We start from the raw sequence: 25,464 nt of genomic DNA, 5'->3' as shown, positions 1-25,464 counted from the left end.
GTGGCTTAAGACCGTGAGAGCTGGCAGAACACCACAGCACAGAAGCTCCTTCCTTAAAGCTGTCCGACCCCACAGCTTCACACACCAGGGCGGATTTTATATCATTAAATAAAGCCTTTTAAAGCCATCTTTTACAACACCACGTGACCTCACTTGATGAAGGATCCCCTTTGTTTTTGCATCTAATCGCAGCCTCTTAAAGTTTTAATGACAGCCAGTAAAATATCGATAAGTAATATCAGCTGGAGGCAGGGTTGGGTTTTTGGCAGGTAGCTGCAGACCCCCTTCTGGGCTGTGTCTGCCCCAACTGGCGTGTGTCCAGGAGCTTGGGGGCGTACAGATGTGTACAAGACTAAAATATCCTGCCTTACAGTGATGGTATTGTGTAACACGTGTTACACGTGTTACACAATACCATCACTTACTGTCTCCTCTATGTAAGGAGATTGTGTGTGTTGGAATTAGTTTTAACTTTAAGTTCTGTCTAAAGTCACAGGCTTTTTGACTGATAGGTGAGGTAAACAGAAGTAAAGTCCATAGATCAGCAGTCTGCTATTGCCCTGCAGGGTCACTTACCTGACAAAGACACCGTGCTGATTCTGATAGCCCTGAGGGAGTATCTACCTCCATACAGTACACACTACACTAACATGACAGGCAAACACAGCATATTCACTGGCATTTAGCCCAAAGGCACACAAACACAGGTCACTCCTCAGTTAGAATTACCCTCATTAGGTGTCCAAACTGCAAAGAGGGGCAGAATGCAGACATCAGGAAATTAATATAAACATTAGCATGACTGCAAATTTGTAAAAACTGTCTAGTCAATATTTGCGTGTCCGTTTCTGCACAGTAGAACAAAAAACAGCAAACTGACTTACAAGTTAACTATCAGATGCAGTTCAACAAGAAGAAAGGGTGGGAAAGGGGTTGGTTGTGACATCAAAATGTGTTAAAGCGAAGAGACCTTGTACGGTGAAGGAAAAGATAAAAAGACTATGTTTACTCTCTTTGTAGATTCCAGGGAGATCTCTCATTTATCTCTCTCTTTATACACAGTGGTTCACCCTGCTGCTAAAAGCCCACCTCAGCAGTTTCTCTCCCTCTCCTTACCCTTTAATATTGATGATTCTCACAGGATAAAATAAGTTAAGTGGAGATATGGTAATCCCTCCTCTGCTTGCTGAACTCGTTTGTTTACTCTGGGGTGACTCCGGTGATGTAGCTACGCCTTTCTAGTCGCATATAATTTCACGTTTAGCAAATGCTCCCCTTTTTAATGTGCCCACTATCAAGGTCATGAATAGCTAAATTTGTTCAGCCTTTAGAATTAATTATTCACAGATACAGTAAAAAGCAAACGAGGGTTCTCTCTGAAACATGTTTCCTCTTTGTCCAGAATGTATTCAACCACTTTCACATGTATCATGTTTTGATTACATACATTTATTTTGTGTTCGTCAGCCACTCTCATAGTATAAATGATTTGAAAAATACATGGGTGATGGAATGTATCACTTTCAGGAGGTTTTGGTTATGCAAATGTAAAGATCTTGAAAAAGCTTACAAGGCACAGAAGTTTGAAATCCAATATTCTTTTCCATCCTGCTGCTCAAAGAACTGAACATTTTGTGCTCAGTCACTGTCAGACTGAAGAACAAACTAATTCAACATGTGCCTGTGAGAGAAGTCTTCACCTGAGCATGAAATAAGTAAAGACCAGATTTATTTCTTCGTTATAAGTGTAATAATTGTGCATGGAAAAGCTGGATTCCTACTCAAGGTTATAGCAGTGATAGGCAAGGACCCCGCTGTGGATTCACTCTGCCCAAACATTGGAAATGGACTGTGAATTCCCCTCGATTATGGCCTAGCTTCATTGTATAGTCTGTTTGATATGGGATTAAACTCAGTAAATCCGTTACTTCATATGGGCCTCCGTGTTTGAGTTATCCTCTGCATTTTAGAGCTGTTAGTCTCCCTATTCTCAATGTTCTCCTATTTTACAGTTTTGACAGAGAACTGGTATAAATATACTTTTTTGTATTGCCCTTGTACAACTGTACCACACACCAGATTGGACCGAACATAACTTTTTCATCTACATTCTTTTTATCATAAAAAAGACATGCTGAAATAATACACAAATTATGACATTTACCAAGTTATTTGTGGGAACAATATTCAGATGCATAATAATGTGTATTCAGATTATGTTGCCAAGCACCGAGAAACAAGTTAGTTCTGCACAAAGACATTTAAAAAATGTTAGGCCATTAACTATTGACAATGGTCTGTCCCAAACACTGGTCACAAGATTATAACTCTCAGGTTGTAAACAGAGTAAGCAGCAATTATGTTGCCAAGCAAATTAATGATGTTAAGATGTTTAAAATGATTATGCCTCAAACACACTGGCTTAGGTCATGTTAGCATTACGAATGGCATTCCACCCTGTAAAAAACCTTTCTATAACATATATTGAGTGCAACTACGAATATGTCCTATGTCATTATAAAAAAAAGAACTGGCAAGCTGTACAACTGAGATACAGAATACATCATACAGATGAGTATTGTCTTTACAAAAACACTTAAATAGAGAAATATCTGTTGGTTGAATCCCTTAAATTAAATATCATATATTATAGAGCATGTTAACAGATGTAAGGATCAACCTACCCGTTTAGTTTTTTAGCTTCAGTAAAACTAGGCTGTTGTGATAAATAGTTTGTTTGTCCTGGATGGGAAAACAGGAAGGATTCCTCACATCATAGTTCATGTTCTTATACCGTCAAATTAATCAATAAGCAAACCATAGGAAATATAATGTTATGGCACTATTTTATGACCCATCTTCAGGTCAAGCGAAAGGTTAGATTTGTGAAATGCATTAGCTTTCATTTCCTTTAAGTGCTACTGGAACTAAGAAAATTAGGTAAATGATAATGACACATTCTGTATTCACACATCCACACACACATAACGTAAAGGAAGTAAAGACTCTTATAAATAAACTCATCCTCACAGCAAGGGCTCTGTTAAGACAGACACCCAGCAGGAACAATCCATTTCAGCTTTAGCCAGCGTTTGCAATTAAGCTTCATTCTCACTGCTATGGTGTCAAATTATAATGCATTGCTTTCTCTTTGAATGAATCACCTGTACACTTTAATTACTCAGTCTCTTTTCCGAAGCCAACACGCCACCATCAGCCTTCCTTTTTGCAGGCCGCATTATCAAACTAAGGCAATTTCCCCCCTAGCAGCCCCATCTCTAATGCATGGTTGATTTAAACAAGACTGATGACGGCCAATAAAAGTGTTAGAGTGAAGTAAATGCTCTGGGATAGAAGGGGGGTTGAAATCCAAACAGGAAGCAATGGTGAGTCTGTGATGGCTTAAAATCAATGATATTTATGTCTTAAAGGTTTATTGGGTCAATCTCTGAATTTTGAATCAGCTCAGACATAGCTGGTATCCGCAATGTAAGATTTACTAATATCAGACAGTACTCAATTTTACAGGACGTCAAGTTTCTTCCACTAGTGTTTCTTCAGTGGTTCATTTAATATATGTTCTTCTTTACACACTGGACTGTTTGTTTCATGTACCATTAGCTCAACTTTGCTGTAACTAAAGAGATTGGCAATAAGCTGAAGGATCTCAAATTAGACAATAACTCCAAAATATCCAACACAAATTGTTATGAATTAACAATCGTTTTCAGTTTGTTCTGTTTAAAAATGTGATTTTTGTCATAGTTTAGGAACCTTCTAGTCTCTCTCCAACTTACCGCCACTACATTTGTATCAAATATTCATCCATTTCCTGAAAGTACTGTTGTTGATTATGAAGCATTACTTTTTATTGACTTTAAAAGTGCATGTCTATGTCTGAATCTTTGGTGGACATACTAAATGTACATGCGTTTAGTTTTTGTCCATGTGTTTGTCTTATTGATACTTGAATCTAGTCAACTACAATGTATTTATCAATCTTACTTGTACAATTGTATTACACCTATGGAATACATAGTAATCTGTAGGTCAATAAAAGCATATACTTTATTAAAATGTTATATCCTTGTACGAATGACTGGTTATATAATGACACTATCCAGGCAGAACAGAGAAAGTTTAATTGTGTAACTTTTAAAGTTTTCAGGGTATGTACAGTAAGTGACTGACCATTTATTAAAGAGATGAATAATCGCACTGAAGAAGCCGAGGGGTTTCATGGCAGGTGGCAGTTTAATTAATCAGAATGTAAATGAAAGTACAAGTTGTGAATTTTAGTTGCAGTTTTACTCTGATTCCTGCAAGCACGCTGACTGTGTTGTGGGAGTTTTTTGCAAATTGCTTCAATGTTAAATGTAACAGCTTGATTACAGCTGTTGTAATTGCAAGCGTAACTCTTGTTTTTTTTAAAACTCCACAAAATAAGGTAAAGGATGGGTTTCCTACAAAATGCAGATTAGCGTGAGCATTCCCTTACGGCTCTAAGTATCAATATATGTATTGTATAGAGTAGACAGCTGCATATTGTGGCAGGCCATTCTTTAACTCCCCACAGTGTAACTGACAAAGCCATAGATTTTTTAAAGGAACCTGCTGCTTGTGTGAGGGATGACAGATACATTTTGTTGAGAGACTATGCGGAAGGGATCGCTAATAAGCTTTCCGAGATCAATAAATGACTGCATGCTGCAAATTAAACTGTAAATCTAGTCAGAGATGGTGAATAATTATTATGTAAAGCAAAAGGAGTAACAAATGTGCTGGTCATCTTTGGATAGACTGAAAATCAAAACATCACTTTATTCAAAATTAGCCATACAGTATCTAAGGAGACCATGACTTAATTTTGACTTACATAATTGTTTTAATGCAAATAAATACTGTGCAGGTTTGTGTTGAGTATCTTTGACTGATAAATGATTCGTAACTTTATCTCTTGGAGAAAACTGGAACATGATAACAGGGCATGGCGTCTAATAGCTGAAGCATAACAAACAGATTCTATGGCAAGCAGGAAAGCACGATGCACAAACAGAGTGTGTGATCAACCGAGCGTTACCCTCTGTGATATGAGCAGCACACAGCAAATGGCAAGAGTCCTGTATCAACTTACACTCAAAGTTATGTATTAAACTATCAGGACATGTTTTAACAAGGAGAGAGAATTAAAATAAGTGTGTGAGCGTGTGCAGAGTCGGCTGAACTGACATTGTGGTTTCACTTATTATGTAACGACTTAATTGTGGCCTTGTGACTGGAAAGGGAACAGAAACGGTTTTTTTTTTTTATGTCCTTATACTTTTAGTGATGAACATTTAGTCCAGACGTACAGAATTCTCTCTTGTGGACCATTAACGTTTATGATGAGATACTCGTGGTGTAATCCATTCTTCCTAGAAATATAAATGATTTCCCTTTCAAGGATTTGAGTGGAACTTAATCCTTTATTTGGGGAAATTTTGAATGGAAAACATGATATTAAAAGGAGATCATGTTCTCAAACCGGTTCCAACCACTGGTACTCAGAGCTGTCCTACTTGGGAGTGTCCCTCGGGGCTGTGGTCATGAGACCTCAGAAGAACATCTCTGCCCTGTGGCTTTGTTCTGACCACCAATGTGAACATGGCCTGCAGTGACTGGACAGAACTGTGCCTTTTGGCAAAGCTTGACCATGCTTGGTCTGGAGAATAGAGAGGTTTTTACAATTAGGTGAAGCTTGCCATGGCCGTACTGTCATGAGTAGTCCCACTCTCTTTTTACGGTACTTGTGATATAACTTTTTTGGGCTTTTCCGCTCTGCGGTTTAAGTCCTGGGTCCAGAGGCCAAATCTCTGGTGGGTAGCCATAAGTCACGTCTGGGTTTAGCACATTGCTGAGGCTGGCTGAGGTTCGCAGTGGAACCACAGCCTAATTCACCCAGCACTGTGAGGAGACGGTCCGTCTACAGCCCAGAGCCATGACCAACCAGTGGCTTTACTGTGGGGCTGCACGCCAGAGATATTATCCCCTTTCCCCTTATTACTGTATCAGCCCCCTCCCTTTGTTTGGCTCATGTCTATTATATATTTTTGTGTTTTTTATTTGTTGAGTTTTGGGGCTTTCCTTACATTTGTTTTCTTCTGTATGTTTTTATGGTAAATGTTTTATTTAAAGTTCTATTTTTAAATGTACTCTCTAGTATCACTTATCAGCCTCAGTTCCGCTCACTATCCGGAGAGACTTGCTAAGTTGTGCTTTATCTACCGCCATAATAAACACATGTGACAGGTTTTCACTGTTAAATGACAAGTGAGATAAATGTGTGTGTTAACATTTCACTCAAGTGCTTTACAATACTTTAAAAGATAATCCATTTTCAAGGAGAGAGGAGTGGGTGGGAGAGTTTGGGGTTTGAACAGCACAATAATCTCCCCATATCTCCTCCTCGACACGGCACACTCTCTCCCCGCCACTTACTGGTGATGTGTGGATGTGATAACAGAGAGTAAACATACTCCGGCTGCATGTTTGCATGCACGCACACACCCACGTACACACTTACACACTCACACACATACATACATGCTCCTTTAAAATCATTCCCTGGTGCCACCGCAGCTACTTTACAAATAATGGCCCCCATGTGTGTGCAGGGCTCCAAGGCTGTGTGAGGCAGGGGGACTGGGCTCTGTGCCCAGTCTGAAACGCTGTCAAGATCACTGTAAATTTCTCCTTGTTTTCAGCAGCTGTAATTTAAGGGCCAGATGTGGAGGAGACTGAGGACAGAGTCAGATAAACAGCTTGTTACATATTTCTTTTCCATGCATACTATGGTACATTAATATCCGTCCAACACAATCTTTGGTCAAAGCTAAATATTTTCAGTTTGAAATTGATGAGCAGTACACATAGGGAAGTATGCTGATATATATTATGTTTACACTATATTGCAAAATCTCATGACCTAATTAATGTGTTTTATTTAAAAACACACACAAACTACAAATGTTTGCTCATGATGTAAAATGTGCTCATATACCATACTCTTATGTGGTTATTAATATAAAAGTATAATAAATAATAAACCTCATTTCAAGCACAAGCTTTCACTGACTAACACTGACACCACCTTGTGTCATAAACATTAGTTCAGAGGCTTAATGACTGTATATGTGACAGCGTGTTCCCCTGCCACTATCCCAAGTTTCCCAGGCTTGAAAAATCAACAGTGGTGCCTATAGAGAACATGGCAGTGTAAACAGTAGGTTCTACTTGGGAAAACGATGTTAAATCCTTGAAAATCCACCCTAATTGGAAATATAATGGAGGATGAAGGGACACTGCTGGACTAGGTGGGAGGCCTGATGAATGTGTGTTGACTGGATTTGCAGAGGAATCTCTCATGTGTTCAGCCTATTGCTCAGGCCTAGTGTGAAAAGTCACACTTTATAAATTAGAGTGACTGACCAGGGCAGGACACAGTATGGTAGATCACAGCGGATTGTTGATCAGAGCAAGTAAACATTGCGGAATTCTTTTTTTTCAGCTGTCATGAAATCTGAATCACCAGAGGTAATATTGGCAACAGAAATCCAAATGGTCACACTCTTTAAGTCCCTTAATATTAATTTAAAAGCTAATCTAGATGATTACTCGTATATTTATTGTCTCAGACCGTCATCCATATCAAATTGAGATTATTATTGTGTATGTCTACACAGTGGAGTGTAGTCCTACTCACGTCTTTGTCCGTGTGTATTGAAGCGTGACCTATACCAGGCCCAAAGCGCATATTCGAGTAAATCCCCCCCCCCCCCCCACCTCCTCCTTTTCATTTCATTTCATCCTGTGGTGCTGCCAGTCTCAGCTCACAGCTTCTACACACACACACAAGATTAATGCTGCTTAATTAAGAGTACAAAGTGACTAATTGGGGGCGCATGTCAGAGGTATGTGTAATTTGCACATCAGTAATGATAAATTTGGGTAGATCCCTTGTGTCAAAACATATTTAACTGCAGCAGGGATTTACAGCATTGGTTGTTAATGCCAGGGTAATGACAGATTTAGAGAGACAAGTGAAAACACACCAACATATACATAGGCCTTTTTAAATCAGGTCTGTGTCTTTAACCTTTGCTTATCCCATTTGGTCTGTTATAATGTAATGAGCACAAACTTAGAATGAATCTGACATTTTTGTGTGGACATGAAACATGTAAGATGTATAATGTGTCACATCATAAAAAATACATGTTACTAAACAAATAACATCTACTATAATCTGGAAAATAAATCATCACTGTATACATTTGGGTAATAATGGGGATTTTAAGGCAAATGCATTTGCCCTTAATCTCACATGTTGTGATGATATAGCTTGTTCCACAAAGGCTGAGGACTATAGTGTTCATACAGTATGTCACTTAAAATAGATAATGCTTTAACCTGTTATGAATAAAATGGAAAATAAAATTATAATGTTCTCGTTTTTGAGTCTTTATGATATTGACAGAAAATATCAACTACAGTTTGTAGAACAAAGCACCATGCAGCCTAAATTAAAAGTAGGTTTTATACAGGAACTCTTTATGGCCGTTGTGTATTTGCTGTGCATGATATATGTGCACTTATAATTGTGTGTGTATATGCCTGTGTTTGTGTGTATGTGCATCCTGTATAAATGGTTGCTACATTGGCCATGGCCAGACAGTCTGTGACCACACAGAGAGTAGCAGCAGGAGGTCGACACCTCCCTGGTTTACAGCCTCTGAGGAGGGAGCCTCATTTTCTCCCCGTGTTGGCTTCACTCTTTATTTTTCTGCTTATAGTACGAGCACTAATATTAGATCAGCCGGGACTGCAGCTCGATAGAAAATGCTTTATGCTTGTTAAAATAATTGCTCTCAGTTTTCCAACTCATAAAATTGCCTTTGTAATTCGGTGGGGAATCTATCTTCTGAGACAATCACTCTCATGCTAGAGCGATGGCAACCGTTTTAATTAGTGGCATCGAATTTCCACAGAAATGAATCCTGGTCGCTGCACAGAGCGGTAATTGTTGAGGTAATAGTCTTATTAATTCTGACACACTTAAGGGGGCAAACAGCAACTCCAAACCCCTCACACACACCTCTTCAGGGGCAATTGTGTTATTTTTACCTAATGGAATTCAACTCACTGAATACATGGATAATCATTTTTAAAATCTCTTGCTGTAGTTTCTGCCATCCGGCCATTATTGAAACATGCCATCGGATGCCGGCAGAGACCCACTGTGCTGCTTTCAAAGGCCAGGCTCCCGTCAGTCCTCCTAAAAAATTCCACCTAGAATTGTTTTGTGCCACGGGGCTCCTCGCTGTACGCTGGTTGCTACAGAGGGCTTTCACATGGCATGGACCCTACTGCTGTAATCCCATAATCCTACTGCACAGGGGTCTCAGAACTGGGGTGGAAAGTGGGGTGGGGTAGTGTGCTTTAATTAAGATCTGAAAAGGGGGCAATAATGTTGATGAACAGAGGAGAGAAATTTAAGTAATGGGTGGACCTAATGAAAAAAGGTATGTGTAAGAGAAAATATGCCAGGGCATGCACACTTATAACACTACATCACATTTTATCTGTGACTGTAAAATGGGAACTGTGGATGTAAAACACATGCCTAAATACTTAATTACTTACTTATTTGTTTTGACCATAATAGCAATCACGGTATACTGCTGATACAGAATATTTGATGTATTTTCAGGGATTAAAAAAGCAGTTCAAATAATGGATATTGCAGGATAACACTCACAAGGTCTATGCTTAATGAAAAGCCTACTCTTCAATACAAATCACCTTATGTACTTCTTCTGTCCTCTCTGGTTGTGTCTGATTTCATTCCCTTCAGTTAGTCCGCATTATTGCCTCCTCTCTTGTGTTATTGATTTTGTTGTATATGGTTATTACAACATAAAAAACCTTCATCTAAAGACCATCTATTCTTTGCACTGTAGGAAGCAAGAAAAAAACAGAAGTAACCAATCTCATCTCCAATTTACATTCACTTTACCTGGAAAACATTCATTTCTGTGTAGACAATCAATATCACTTACAGAATAATTGGAATGTTATTAATCTCTCAATATTCCTCTGTGGGTTTATATTACCCTACTATGGATGTGTGGTGCTGGCAAACAGGAAGCTCATATTATTATTTATTTTGAAAGCGCTTTTAGTTTATATTTAGTTATCCCCAAAAAATTAATTAAGATTATAAAACATTTGCAGAACAATATAATTATTTAGTTCTTTACCCAGATGGGTATATAGGATTTTTTTCAATCCCATATCCAACTAAGAGTTTCTTCGGGCAATTTTGAACTTGGGTAAACTGTGAAAGGCCTCTGAGGCACAGGAAGCACCTGGGGTTTTCTTGGAGTTGGCAGCAGTGCCAGACCATCTCTAATCCAATCACAGAATGACAGCAGGGCGGCTTCAGCTGTGCCTGATGGATATTGCTTCCGTCAACACCAGACCATAGTTCCACAGTTCTCCTGTTTTGGTTGTTGAACTGTCTCCCTTGTATTTCTTAATGTGCAGTATTAATGTCTCTGGATCCATGCACACACGTGGTTACATTTCCCATGCAAGTGTGTATGTCTGAAGGCTTTACTTACAAAGTCAAGCCAACAATGTGGTGTTTTGCTATACTTGAGGTCAAGCCTTACACTCTGAGCAAAGGTGACTTGCAGTTTACTTTCATTAACAAGTATGTGATTTGAATACAGTATATAGGACCCAAGTTAGCACTGGAGATTAGTGATGGGAATTACGGCTCTTTGAAGGGAGCACGATCTTATGGCTCCGTTCCTTTCCGAGAGCCGTTCAGAAGAGCCGTTTTTCTTTTTAAGTGGCGGTGGAGATTATTTGTTGACCCTGCTTTAAAGGGTATTTTGGCTTTACAAATGTTGCACTCCGCTTTATCAGTGCCTATGTTTCACCCGAAAACACGTTGTCTAACTGTACCAAGAACGGCTCTCACCAAGTACAACTCGGTTCCCTCCGTTCGTACCAAAGAGCCGTTCAAAATAATCAGATCGTTCATCACTACTGGAGATATCTAGCAACTATATGAATACTTAAGTTATATTGGGTCGCCCATAGTAATGCCTTAACATGCCATCAATGTTTTGTTTTTGCTAAATGATTCAGATTATTTTGGTTTTGAAATGAATGGTTAACCTTCCCAGACAAGCAACTGTGCAGAAAGAGTACAGGGATCACATTGTTATCATACATGCTGGTAGCATCAATATAAAATATAAAAGTACAAAAAAAGCTCAATCAAAAATGTGACCTTATATCAATCTACAGTACTACCTTAAATGTTAGAATAGGGGGATTTCATGAAGCATTTCAGCCTTTTTGAAACGGCATGTCTTTGTGACTCCTCACAGCTACACCTAATGAGACACTCATAATGAAAGAATCAAACTGTACAAGGCCAAAGGCCACATGTTCACTTACACTGAAATGCCTCCCTTATCAGAGTACAATGTTGTAATCACATGACACGCACAGTTGACCCGGACAAGAGTTTTTTTTTACTGACTGATAAAATCTAATTACATTTCAAAGGTTCCCAAAGCAGGGCCAGCAGGAGGAAACACCCTTATTACAATCATAATATGAGCATGTGCATGCCTTCCTGTAGCTGGTATGTAGCAGTCAAGCTGTATGAAAGAAGCAGGGGACAAGCTACTAATGGATTTTTTTTTATCTTACTCCATACAAACTATAACATGTACGGTCCATGTATTTAGTCTAGACATTTTCCATCCTTAGAAATGAAAAAATAAATTTCTTCATAATGTAGCCTCAAACTAGCTAAATGAAAGCTTGACAGAGATAGTTTTGCCCGGGCCTCGCTGTACACTGCCTGACGAGTCAATGGGGTAAAAAACCTTTGACTCAGCCAGGAACGCTTGTAATTAGGTGTACTGCTAGATAGGCCTATTGTAATACAAAACTACATGACTACTTATTCTAAAGTCTTGCAAACCCACAGCTAAAAGGATAATGGCTCTGCCTTAGAGTGAAACATAGCTGAGCCACGGAATAAGAGATATTAAGTCTGATTGCTCTGCTGAATACAGAAACTAAATCAAATAGGTGTAAATGAAGAGATTGGTTAATTACACCGACTTTGAGTGCGAACCAGTTAATAAGAGCAAGTTGAAGACGAGATGATTCCCTGGTGAGCAGGCAGGATTACCTCTGTAATCTCTTCTGTCACATATAGTGATGCCCCAAATCTCCCTTCGCTCTGAGGAGCATTCAACCCGTCAATTGAAATGAAAGAGGCCTTAACGAACACCTCTCTCCCACTCATGGAGCAGTCGGCTGTGTAGCGCCTGCTGATGGTGTGTATGCTAAAGCTGGGAGATCAGAGTCCATTGAGGTACAGGGTGAGCTTGATTCTCATATTCCTTTAAAGAAAAGAAAAAACATGCACTCATTTTGTGTGTGTGTGTGTGTGTGTGTGTGTGTGTGTGTGTGTGTGTGTGTGTGTGTGTGTGTGTGTGTGTGTGTGTGTGTGTGTGTGTGTGTGTGTGTGTGTGTGTGTGTGTGTGTGTGTGTGTGTGTGTGTGTGTGTGTGTGTGTGTGCTTGTGTGAGATACAGCGAGTACACTCTCATTGAATAGGCTATGAGTTCCTCTTTCTAAGAACATCAATCAAAGATGTCTGGAAACTGTTCTTGCACATTTTATGGAGTGTGCAAAAGGATTTAAATAATTTCACACAAACAAATAACTAAAATGAAATATTACAGATAAGTCATGTTAACTGTGGACTGGAGAAATGTAATAGTACTGGCAATATGCTAATATTCCAATCCCCAGTTGGAGTTAAAGGACTGCGGGTAGGAGCCGTGTTTCTCTTATGCATTATCATAAATCATAGTAGGCCTATTTAGTCATTCAATACCACACTGTCCCCTAGGACCATAATCTGTTTACAGGAGCACTGCAGCTTTGCATAGTACTTCCAAATCCATACCAAATGCATTTTTAATTGGTAAATAAATGCAAAATGCATGCTAACAGGCAATTGTAGCAGGGCTCCAGAATGCTTAAATATGGTTCTAAGCATGATGTTCACATTATGGATTTTGCATCACCGTGTGTTTCCAAGGTGATTTATAATCAGCCAAGCATACAGTCTCTGTTGTAGCATAATGGAAGGTCTTGAACCAAGCTATGACTTCATCACATTTCAACATGAATGGTGAATATTTCACAGTCTCTGAAAAAGAAGCCTCGTAAATTGTGTGTATGATAAATAACCAACACCTTTTCCCTTTTTATGACACTGTCACAAACAAGTCTGTCTAGTTCTGTACATTTTCAAAACTCATTAGGGTCAAAGTCATCCTTAACAACATTGAGGAATACAGCAACATGTATAATGCTGTGAGTTGTTACCTACAGTATAATAGTATCAAAATAAAAATCATCTTGTCACACCCTTTTATCTTTCTGGCATTGCATAATCAATCTCTTTTAAACAATTACAATTATTCTGTTTCAAATGATCTTTTAAATCTATAGTTCTATATGGTTTGTGTCACATGCGTGTTGCTTTTCTTTTCATTTTCGAGATGGATCTATAATTCAGTCTTTATATTCTGTAAATAAATGGTGTTAATTATTTTTTAACAGGCCGTAGAGCCTGCTTTAAAATGTGAATGCTGTTCCAAAGCCACCTAGAGATCAAAGGTCAAGGCATGTCACCATGTGCTGGAGCACATACTGCTCTTTCAGGCTTGGGAGTAAAGAGCATAAACATCTGTTTTATTGCACAACAGTTATCACAGATGATAAGATGACGTTTTGGGAAAGGAAACCAAGTTTACTTCTTGTTTCTGGATGAGCGAGACACTTGTTAGGATTGATTCATGGAAAACAATTCAGCTTCAGACCACAATGTTATCTTTTATAAGATTTGAGCATCTACTACATTCTCCTGAACATTACTATTTACAGTATTTAGTACACATTGTGACATTTTTCATATTTTCCATTGGATTTAATGTTTCTTTATTTGTGATTATATGTATTAATCCAAATTAATGTGTATCCGAGCTACAGTGATAGTTGCTACGGCAAGTGTTGAACTGAATGACTGTAGTTTATGAATATAATGACTTTGCAGCAATCAGTTACTATTATGGCATCATAATACTATCCTGTCAATAATCTTGGCAGTACTCCAAGAGGAAACATTGTCTGTGAATTGGGGCCAAAGTCCAAACAATCTATTTTATTACTTTAATTAGGGGGAGATAGACGTTTATAGCATTTCAGGAACAGGCAGTGGTTATAGTGGCTTTATAGTTATACAGCTTCTTTTGTTTTATACAGTATCAAGTGACACTTATCAGCTTTACAATGAAAAGCATACTGTAAAAATTAATTGGTATGAAACTTGGATGGAAAGGATGGATATTTGGCACAAAACAAAAATATATTATAATAATTTGTTGAAAATATGCAGAAATGCTATTAGTCTCTCGTGTTGACCACAGATATTTGAGATCATATAGAATCTGCACAAAAAATAACTCAAATGGTCAAATGATACGGCAGCAAAGTGCATTCAAATGGATTTCTGCATACAACATAACATATACTAAATATATAATGTATGTCCTATACAAGTAATATTCTGAATGAAAAGAGGGTGGTGGCATGCCATTCTGAGTTTATGTACACTGGCAGTAAATCAATACAGCACAAGATTTAAGATACTGTCGTTATCATGCTTTTATCACATCCTTATCAAAATATGAGCTCCCACAGCCTCGTGGGTGATCAATGAACATTCCTACTGCTACTGAAACAAACACAAGGGCATCCCGTGCTCTCTCCGCTCTTATCTAAACAAGTAATCATCCATTATGTCATCAGCGATCAAGATCAAATACTTTCTTTAAATCTGATTCACCTCAGACTTTGGATAGTAAATATTTTCCAAAATAATAGTGAGCATTCAGAAAGGTCCACTGTTGCAGCGATAGTATACATGTTTGTACTCTATCCAACCCTTTGACACTGCTCTACCAAGAAGCTATCTGTGTCTCATCTAAAGCTCTGTAAAGCTGGTGTCAAACATGAGATGCTAGTAAATAATCAACCACAAGGAAATGACAGTATGGTTTAACTGGTATCAACCAGAGAGAAGAGTGATGATATTTTATACTTTGAACCAATTCTTTTTTTTTATTAGTAAATGCAAGTTTTATTAAAATCAAATCCTCAATGCTATATGTATACAGTATCTGAGCCGATATATAACACCTTCACATTTCTGCACTTCCATGTAATAAAAACACTATACTTCTGAATTCTACTGTGATTGTAACTGCAAAAATATAAGAAACATACCCTGAAAAAAATGATTTCTTCGTATAATATTTGAAAATATACAGATATAACCGCAAGAGCTTCAAAGTCATGATAACCTACAAAGAGCAAGTGTGCGTGTGTGTGTGTGTGTGTGTGTGTGTGTGTGTGTGTGTGCGTGCGTGTGTGTGTGTGTGTGTGTGTGTGTGTGTGTGTGTGTGTGTGTGTGTGTGTGTGTGTGTGTGTGTGTGTGTGTGTGTGTGTGTGTGTGTGTGTGTGTGTGTGTTTGTGGCAGAAAGGGTGGTAGACAGCTTACACAGACCCAACAGCATATCACCTCGTCTGTCAATCAAGCCACAGGGGAGGTGAAGGGTAAGGAGGAGACAGGCACGCTGGCTAATCATTTTGTAATCAGGCGTCAAAACAAAACAAAAAAATGTTTATCTGATCAGCGCGGGCGGCTGCCACAGTTGACATGAATGTTTTTTCCTCCTGTGTCATCATGTCAGGGCTAATGGACAGTGGTAAGGAGGGAAGTTAATTACTTTTGACGACGCTTCCCGCTAATTTCCGATTTATATGGAGTCCCTTTTCTCCTCTGCCATCGGCCAGGCAGGCATAATGCTTGACTGCTGTTTGCATCAGATCCATCAGAACATCTACACCACGTCTGTGCATATCAAAACATTACGGAGGCTATTGTCTCCTCTCTTAATTGTTTTTTTTTCCAAAGCTTTTAAAGTGTGGTAGGGGAGACAGCATTGTTCCGCTAAATGGGACAAATAAAAAAATAAGATGAATACACGTACCAACACACAAACCATGGAAATGCATTCCTTTCCATGTGTCTATTAAGTCTCATCTAAGACTGTTGGTTGAGTCTTGTAGATTTTGACCAAGTTTTAGTTGAATTCTGATTATTTATTTGTTAAATTGTATTATTTCAGTTACCCTGAGTCAACCCCATGCTTTTCTGAAGTGCAGATGGCAACAGTATATGAATACAATAGTTCAGGGTACCAAAACGAGATAGTACCCTAGGAAAGACGAATACAAATGTCCACCACTCTTTTTTTCTTTGATGGCCTTGGACATCGTACATGTGGTCTTACCCTCTGTAACGACCAGTACGTTTTCTCACACACACACACACACACAACCCAGAAACACAGGGTAACAAAGGGTAAAGTACTGCTAAGTTAATACTCAGAAATTATTGTTGGCCTTGTATTTCTTTCAAGGGTGACCTACCCTGGTCCTGGAGTTGTGACAGCAGCTGTCTCACACCTAAGAGCAGCTCTTTGATTGGCTGACAGGCATTGGAAAGGCTGCTATACTCTGAAGAGAGGAAGACTTTTTTCAGTACGTGTGAGTGACAGTTTGTCATCTGGCAAACAACCTCTGACACTTTTCTTTGCTTTGGCTGTACTGATGTTCACGTCACATCTCATGTAATCCACAACTGTTTCTTAGCCCAGCGTCGCACTTTACAGTTATTATTTTAAACTCTTAGCCCCTCATTTGTCCTCACCTTGACCCTTTGTCAACTTTCTGTTTTACCTTCCTACAAACGTGTTTAAAAGATGTGTAAGCCAACAGATACTTATTATATATTTCTAATAGCTCTTTAGATACAAATGCTATAAACATGCTTTTGAATTATAAATAACATCTTACAAGGATACAGATAATGAAGATGCTTACTTATAATGTATGCCTCAAATGTATTTTTTTTATACAAACCTCTGATATTACTTTAAAACAATTCTGACGTTATACCTTTCAAATTCCCCTCAACTAGATCTGAGTCAATGCCCCTGACAGCTGGCTATGAGACGAAAATAACCCCTCCTTAAACCCTTTTACATTATTATATGTTATCCTAATGGTATCAGTCAGCGTACTTAATGCTAGTATTGGGCCTGATAAATGACGGGCCTCCTGGCTGATATATGTGGAAGGGCCAAAAGTGAAGAGGGACATTTTATTCTCGGCCATCAATCCTACCACGTTCTGTGAGCTCTAGTGGAGACGGTTGTAATTCATTTTAAAAGGGGCTCAGTGGGCTCGAGTGGCCCTAAGGGGTGGTGATGGGTCCTCACCCTATGATTGAGATTCAGAAAGAGGAGCTGTTTTATAGGTTTCTTAATTTAGAGAGTCAAGCTCTGCCATAGATTCCTTGTCAGTAAAGTAAAGGGGCAAGGGGGCATTTGAGTCTGACCTCTAAAGGGGACATTAATTAAGCACAAGTTGAAGAATGTCGTCTCAGTATGTGTGTGCATATCTTCAGGGAAATACGGAGTGAACGATGTATTCAATATACATATAAACTAGGACTTCCTAGACAAAAAAAAGAGAATCTATTACCATGCGGAGGGACTGTGAGCCATTCAGGTGTATTCAGAGTCTTACATGATTTATATTGGTCATCTATCTTTGATTGAATGGAAAGTGGTGACATCCATATACCTTGTAGGTCATAGATATAAATGATGATACAAAGACAAGCATGTCCCCAGCGTCTCCTTACACTCCATATAGGGAATAATAATCAATCTTTATGCCACAGACTCTCTGGAAAAGTAGCTGTTGTTGAAGTTAACATCACTACCTTGACGCTCCAAACAGGGGGTCTATGAGGGGTTGATTCTTTCCGGAAGGGTTCTTTGAAATCAAGAGATTGATAAGCATTTAAGCATGACACCAATCAATCAGAAAGACAAATCCTCTGTGTCACTCTGAGCTCTGTGCTTTTCTATAGCAGACAGGCGTTCTCCCTGCATGCAAACAATGTCCCCAATTTGTCAGAGACACAATACCAGCCCTGGCAGACGCCATTTGCATCACTGTGTGAACAACAAATGTAATTGATCACAATATTGATTATAGTATTTTTGAGAAAAGAGATGTCCCTCGAGAGCAGTTGTGGCACTTGAACAATCAGATCCTTAGATTTATCTTCTTTGACCTTTTCTGAACAAAAATCAAAAATGTATTTAAATAAGAAAATTAAGCAGCCATGTAATAAAATATAAGGAAATACCACCTGGTTTTGACTCCAGAGGAAATATACATTTAAAGAAAAAAATATATATATTACGTTGTGTAAAAAATTGCAAGAAATGTGTTTCACCCAAAAATGTAAATATAACTTAGTGTTGTTATACCTGTCATATGTGTTTTCTTATACAGGCCCTTGAACAACAAGGAAATGGATTACCAATACACATTGTTGTATTATGTCATACAGCAATCATATAAAGATGGACACTAAAGTTTGAGTGTTGGAGGCAGTCAAAGATAAGAGCATTTGGCTTTGAGCCTATTCTTTACTAGTAAATGACAACCTCTTATCTGATGAGTTCAATTACTTTTTTCAAGAATCTTCGGAGCATGTGGCTAAATTGCAGTGCTATTGTGTTAGGTCGATAGGTTTAACCAGGAGGAGATGGATGGATGGACATTAGAGTGGCAGCAGGGGGCTGGACAAAACTGTGGGTGGGTGTGTTAAAAGACAGAGAATAAAAGAAGTTCTGTTAAGTTCAAAATATGTTCCTCTCTTTATGGAAGTTGTAGAGTTGAACACATTGCACTCTTGAATCAAGAGGCCTTGTCAGTTCTGCCATCGGTCAACAGAACGAATGATGCAGTCGCACCACTTGTTTGAGTCAGCCAGCAGACAGGTTAACTCTCTAATTGAAGATGTACATCACACTGCAACAGTTGCATATTATTAACACACAAAACAAGGGCCAATTGATCATTAGTGCATCAATATGTAGTTTGCATAAAATTATTTCCTTTAAATAGTCTGTGTTTGAGGTGACCCAGGGTTGGCTCATCAATAATGTAAATGAGCCATTAGGGCATTAAGAGGCTGTCTGTGGGAATGACAGACCACCCGGCGTCAGTGAGTTAATATCCAATACAGCACACCCTGTCACACGGGCCAACGGCTAGGCTGATTATAGGCACAAATTACACCTAACTAAAGCCTGGCCCTTTCAAAACAGTTACGTTTGTTCTTTTTATGTTTGGATAAGTACATTGGTTCTCAAAAGACTAAATATATCTTGAAATTGATTCACAAGAGTTCTTAAGCTCTTCAATTTCAATTTTCAATATGTTCTAACTTGGAGTTTATTTACAGCAGACTGTTGCCTGTGACACAGTTTCAAATAAAAAAGGATTACAGATTATTACAAATGCGATATTCTCACGAGGAGAATTCCCAATGAAGCAGTCGGAGCTCATCTCAGAACATGCCCTTTGCTTCAATCTATAAGTGCTCCTGGCTGCCACCTGCAACCTTGAGACTCCCCCTTCTCTCCCCTGTCTCCCTCCACTCTTCTCCATGTCTGCCAATAATAAGGAGCCAGATGAAGTGGCGGTGAGAGGAAATGTTTACCATGAAATTGGTTGTGTCATCTTCAGAATCTGTGATGCAGGCCACAGAAAGGGATATCAATGCAATCCATCACACCATTGATTCTTGTAGGATAAAGGATTCAAACCCACAGCCTAAAGGTTATCTAGAGAAGAAAAGTCAGTCATTCTGCAGCAAGTTGGTGTCTTAAGACAAGAGAGAAGTACAACAGAGTAACCCCTACAAACTTTAAAGTTTTCTAGTTTTATTTTTAAAGATTCCATAAGACAAACACTTACGAAGCGTTCATTCAACGTCAGTGGATGGATTTATGTAGAGCATCCGAGCATACTTCTCTCTGAGTGCATACTTTTAAAAACAAGAATAGGCTGGTTTTTATTTAGTGAAGTAGATGACTAAATGATGGCACATGGCTCACTCTGTTGGTGTTGGTGGCAAAGGAAAAAAGCAGGCTACTTGCCTCCACCACCCGCTGCAAAAAGAGAAAGCTTTCGAAGCCTCAGCTTTTTGTTAGGGATGAAATGTACTCAGAGTGCTTAAGTTCAATTTGGGCATTTACCACGGATAGTATATCTTAATTAAAATATTTTTACAAGTAAATGTTTTTTACAGTATATGAGGAACCCAACATATGTTGTCTGTGGACCAGAACATCTGACATACACCCAGTGGCGTAACAAGGTTGTGATTGGCCCCGGTTCAAATATTATTTTGGGCCCCCCTTCGCCCCAAACATAAGCGCACGCTGATGCGCTCACACACGCAGGGACATACACTCTCTCTTGCCCTTTCTCTTTTGAACGCAGCTCTTGTTCTTTGGTTTGCTGTACATTATAAATGCATGCTATTACATTTTTTATAATGCTGCAGAACTTGCTGCTGCTAGCTACAGTACAGGTTGATTAAACGGTTCGCTCGTCACGCAAGGTATCACATGACATGAAAGGGAGCAAGGTCATTGGACAGACAAATTACAAATTAATTTAGGTTGCTTGGTTACTTTGAAAACTGCGTGAACCGGTCAATGCCATTGGGGCCCCAAAAAAATATATATATATACAATAAGACGGCTGCACCGTCGATAGTTACGCCACTGCATACACCTAGATGTCAGGCTTTAGTTACAGTGCTACAATCAAATAAGGTCTATATTTGGGATGTAAGGATAATGCTATAAATTATTGCCCAAATAATGTGGTCATATATCTGAGTACTAGTCGGCCATATATTTACCTCCCATGCCACTCAGTGCCCATTCTCTGCCATCATCCTTGAATGCTAGCACACGAGGGGGCTCGTTAGCCTACTATTACAGATGTGACAAGCCCACAATAATAGCCCAATTATCCCAAAATGCCAAATTTCACTCCAAAGGAAAAGAAGTGTGTAGTGATTAATGGTGAACACTTAAGGGGAAGAGTTAGACAACGCTGTTGGATAGGAGAAAATATGTATCAGGCTGCCACCACTACAGATGCTTCCTCCCTCCTGACAACTGCAATTCATTTGAGATGCTATTAACATGCATAATTATGCTAATCAAGCAGTAATTAAGTGCCAATTCATCAGAGACCATTTTTTCGTCTGTAATTTCATCAAGCGTGGCTGTTGGGGTTTGTTTTTTCTTGCATATTTCTTTATACAATATTGCCCAAATGAGATACTCTCATTTCATCTAACAGCCCCTTCGCTGTATGTTTTTGAAGTTTGTAAACAGGATGTGTTAGAGATGGGATGTAATGTATCCCACCTCTAACACATCCATCCATTTATATGAGAGGTTGATAAACCCCAGTAGATAGTGAATACATGAATACTGCACAATGGATACAAGTACTCATGAACATGAATGACAAAATAGATATTTTTCTTGCCTTCCAAAATACCCCTTTTGATCACTCAAAGAAAAAAGCCTTAGATTTTTGACTTTTTCTTGCTGATATTTAGACTATAGGTCTTTTTGGTGGTGGGCTTTTTATTTTTTAGCGAATATTACTATTCTCAATTATGTGTTTTTTTTTACTTTAAAAAAAAATGTACACGCCCAAAGCTTGGGATCAATCTGGGGATTATGTGACTAACACAAACATCAACCTTTACTGTCAAGTCACACATTGCTAGCATAAGAGTAGATAAGAGAAAAATTACAAATAGTCTGAGACACTCTCAGGTAGACTGGAAGAAACATGTCAAACCTATCCAAGCAAAGGAAAAGGATCTGGAAAATTGAAGCATAAACGCCTGATGGGAAGGGTGTCCCGAATGTCCACCTCAATGTCCGAATGGTTGTTCTGGCTGCCAAAACATCATAAAAGTGCTGAAACTCAAAAGAGTTCCCATGTCAGAGGAATGGAAGCAGTTCGCTTACCTCAGGCCATCATCATGGGTGATCAAGACTGACATGCATCACCAGAGGCTTTCATGTCCAATGAGAACACCTGTCCGACTGACCTGGGTGTAACTGAGGAATGCCATTACAGATAACATTTCATATGTGCCACACAGCCACAGAAGACATGCTGGCAGGTTGTACTAAATCTGGGGCAAATATATGGAAAATAAGCCAGAATGGATGTTTTTGTTGTGAATGACTCAAATAAAAAGGAATGTTCCTGCTTATGATTTTTGGATTTAATTTGGTCATGCTGGTTTGCATTAGTATTTTTTGTTTCTCTTATCATTTTTCATATCCTTATTTAAAGTAAAAGGGTTGTGTATCAACTAAATAACTTTTTTTTTAGAGAGCTTTTAAAAGATGCACACAGAGACTTCAGTTAATTTATGTGGGTTGGTTTATTTCTGGTCTTTGGGGCCCATTACAGGGACACAAAGAGAAAGTCAATCAGTAGAGGTTAATGTGGACAATCTGTAGAGAGGACAGACGATGAATGCAAAACAGTGGTGAAGTGTACTGAGTAAAAATGTCGTGCCGGTGTGTGGCTGACTTTATAAATATTAAGTTGTGCATTTTCAGTGCAGTGTCTGTTTCACTGCACACTTAATTGCATCTATTGTTTTAAAAAATCAATTAAGAGCATTAAAAAACTAAAAATGTTAAATAGTCTGCATTTATGTAACCCTTTTCTTTTCTTGGCTTTACAACACAAGCCAGCGTTCACCCAGTCACACACTGGTGAGAGACGCTACCATTAAAGGGGACAGCTTGGTAATGCAATATGTATTATAGCTTTAACTCTATCGTAGATATTTTACATTAGATATAATAATGGATGTGTAAGAGATGACCAGTTACGACGTTGACTAAATAACCAAAGTGGTGACACAATGCTCAATCTTTATTGGGTTTGAGCACTCATTAAATGTCTCTAATTGCCTTCTCATAATGATTGATGCCTCTCCTCTCTTTCAATGGACTGGCTACATTTTTCAGGCATTGAAAAAGCCAGTCCAGAAACTAGACATGACAGGCAGGGTTGCCTTGGCTGCCAAATAAAAAAAGGCCCCTTTGAGCCAACAGTGCTGATCATAACCAAGCTTACGTTTCCCCAAAATCACATCCCATCATGCTTGTTTTGGACTGCCATTGTCCTCTCTTATCTATATCTAATGTGGTGATTTTAGGTTGTTTGCAGATAATTTCAAGTATCTATAGCCACTGATCTTCGCGCGCACAAGAAGGATACAAAGCATGTATTCCCTATTGAAAGCAAACAGAGAAAAGACAGCCTGGTTGATGGTGTCTGGCTGTACAGGAAGAGATGGCTCTGAGGTTTGATGGGGCAGAAGAAGGCTCATTCAGACGGCTGGCTGCTCTTTTTGACGGCGTGTCAGGGTCGGCTCGCAAGCTGCTCTGCCGCATCTTGGTGATGCAGTCATTATTGTGGCAGGCCTGTCAGAACAAACTGGTGCGCTGCAGACAGATACAGCTTTAGTGGCTGGATGGGGAGTATGCAACACATGCACCACCCTAACATGGAATATGTTCCCCAAACTGGCAAGCTGGTGGCAAGTTAATGACAGGAACGACCAGTGACACCATATAAAAACATGATTACGCTCCACTATAGACATCTGAGTGACTCCATAGATCAAACAGACAGGGTGATGACCTAAAACACTAACAGACTGGCTACTGGCATTATTTTAAAAAGGGACCTTGATAACAGAATACAAGTCTCAATAGGCTCTATAATTTAAATGGAACATTTCACCACAAATATGATACAGCATTAATAAACATCATATCCTCTCACACTCAGGAACACACAGGAAGAAGATGAGACAGAGAGAAGGGAGAGGGCTCAGGCATTGCCAAGAGAGGTTTTGCATTGCATCACCAATGCAGTGTTTTTATTTGTGATGTATTGAAATGAAATGACAGTCTCAGTGGGAGAATAATGTGTAATCATTAGTAAAGGGTTTGTAAATTATTTATGCAATGTAAACCATCATAATTTACCTCTACTCTTTCTTATATTGCCATTAACAAGTAACTTGGAAACCAATAAATGTCACAATCGCTTTCACTTAATTAAAACAATAGCTATCATATTACAAGGTAAGATGTCAGTCATACCACAGACATATGCACATAGCAATTTACTGCTAAAGTGTTATGAGAGAGGGTGACACAAATAATAGCCATTAAGCTGTCAGCTCCTAAAGGCTGGATCACATTACTGAAATTAGCCAAGATGCATTATTATAAACAAGGCAGTCCTCTTTTAACACATACATACAACATTGATAAACCCACTTTGACACCCACAAACAACATAATGGAGAGTGCAGTCTAAAAAGAGAGAAACAAAGATACTGCAGCAATGTTTTATACTTTTTATTAATAAAACGACATGCTTTAATGCATGCTTGTCTGTATTTTTGAGATGTATCATTTACATTCTGACAATTAAAGAGTCTAAAAGGGCCTCTAATATCAATGTGTTATGTTTTCTAATCCTGAAATGTCCATCTGCCACGTCTGAGCCCAGTATTTGATTAACAATGTGACATCTATTCTTATTTTGTGTGCTGGCATGATAACGACTTTCAATATGTAACTCAAAGTGTCTTTGCAAATGTAGTAAAGCAGTACAACAAGCTTCATGTCTTTTAGGGTGACGTCAGTATCACTCAAATGAAAAAGTATTAATACCTCTGACTAACAGAGTAAACAAAGGAAAATTAAACAACGATGAAAAATGAATGAAAAACAAGCTAAATACAGAGTGGTGCACCACGAGCCAACAGTTAAGTTTCAGCACTGGTAGTATTTATGGCACATGGCACATCCACAGCCAACACTGACCTCTGCTGGTTTTAAATAAGGATTTTTATCTTTTAAACTTTCAACATTTTCTTATGTACATGCCGCCTTTTTACCTATGTGTCAGACATTGCTGACGCTTTGAAAACACATTTTTAAACTAATATTTTCTCCTTTGTACTTCAGACTTTTACATTTGCAAATCCCACCATCCTAATCCTCATTCCTGCAGCCCTCTGATTTCCATTTAACATAGATCAATTGAGTTGGGTTACACATGTATCAGCAGGACTAATTTATTTATGAAGCTGCTATTTGTAATCATTGATCAGGATGTTCTCCGTTAGGAAACTAATGATATGCAGAGGTACAAGATTCCCTAATTATTGTGTTTGGTCTAATTGAGGCTGTTTGCTTCTGCAGGAGGGTTCAGAGGAGAGCTGACTGCTGCCCCGTCTGCC

This window comes from Notothenia rossii, assembly GCF_949606895.1.
Source record: "Notothenia rossii genome assembly, chromosome: 2".
Taxonomy (NCBI): Eukaryota; Metazoa; Chordata; class Actinopteri; order Perciformes; family Nototheniidae; genus Notothenia; species Notothenia rossii.
The sequence above is the reverse complement of the archived record's forward strand: the minus strand, read 5'-3'. Positions refer to the sequence as shown.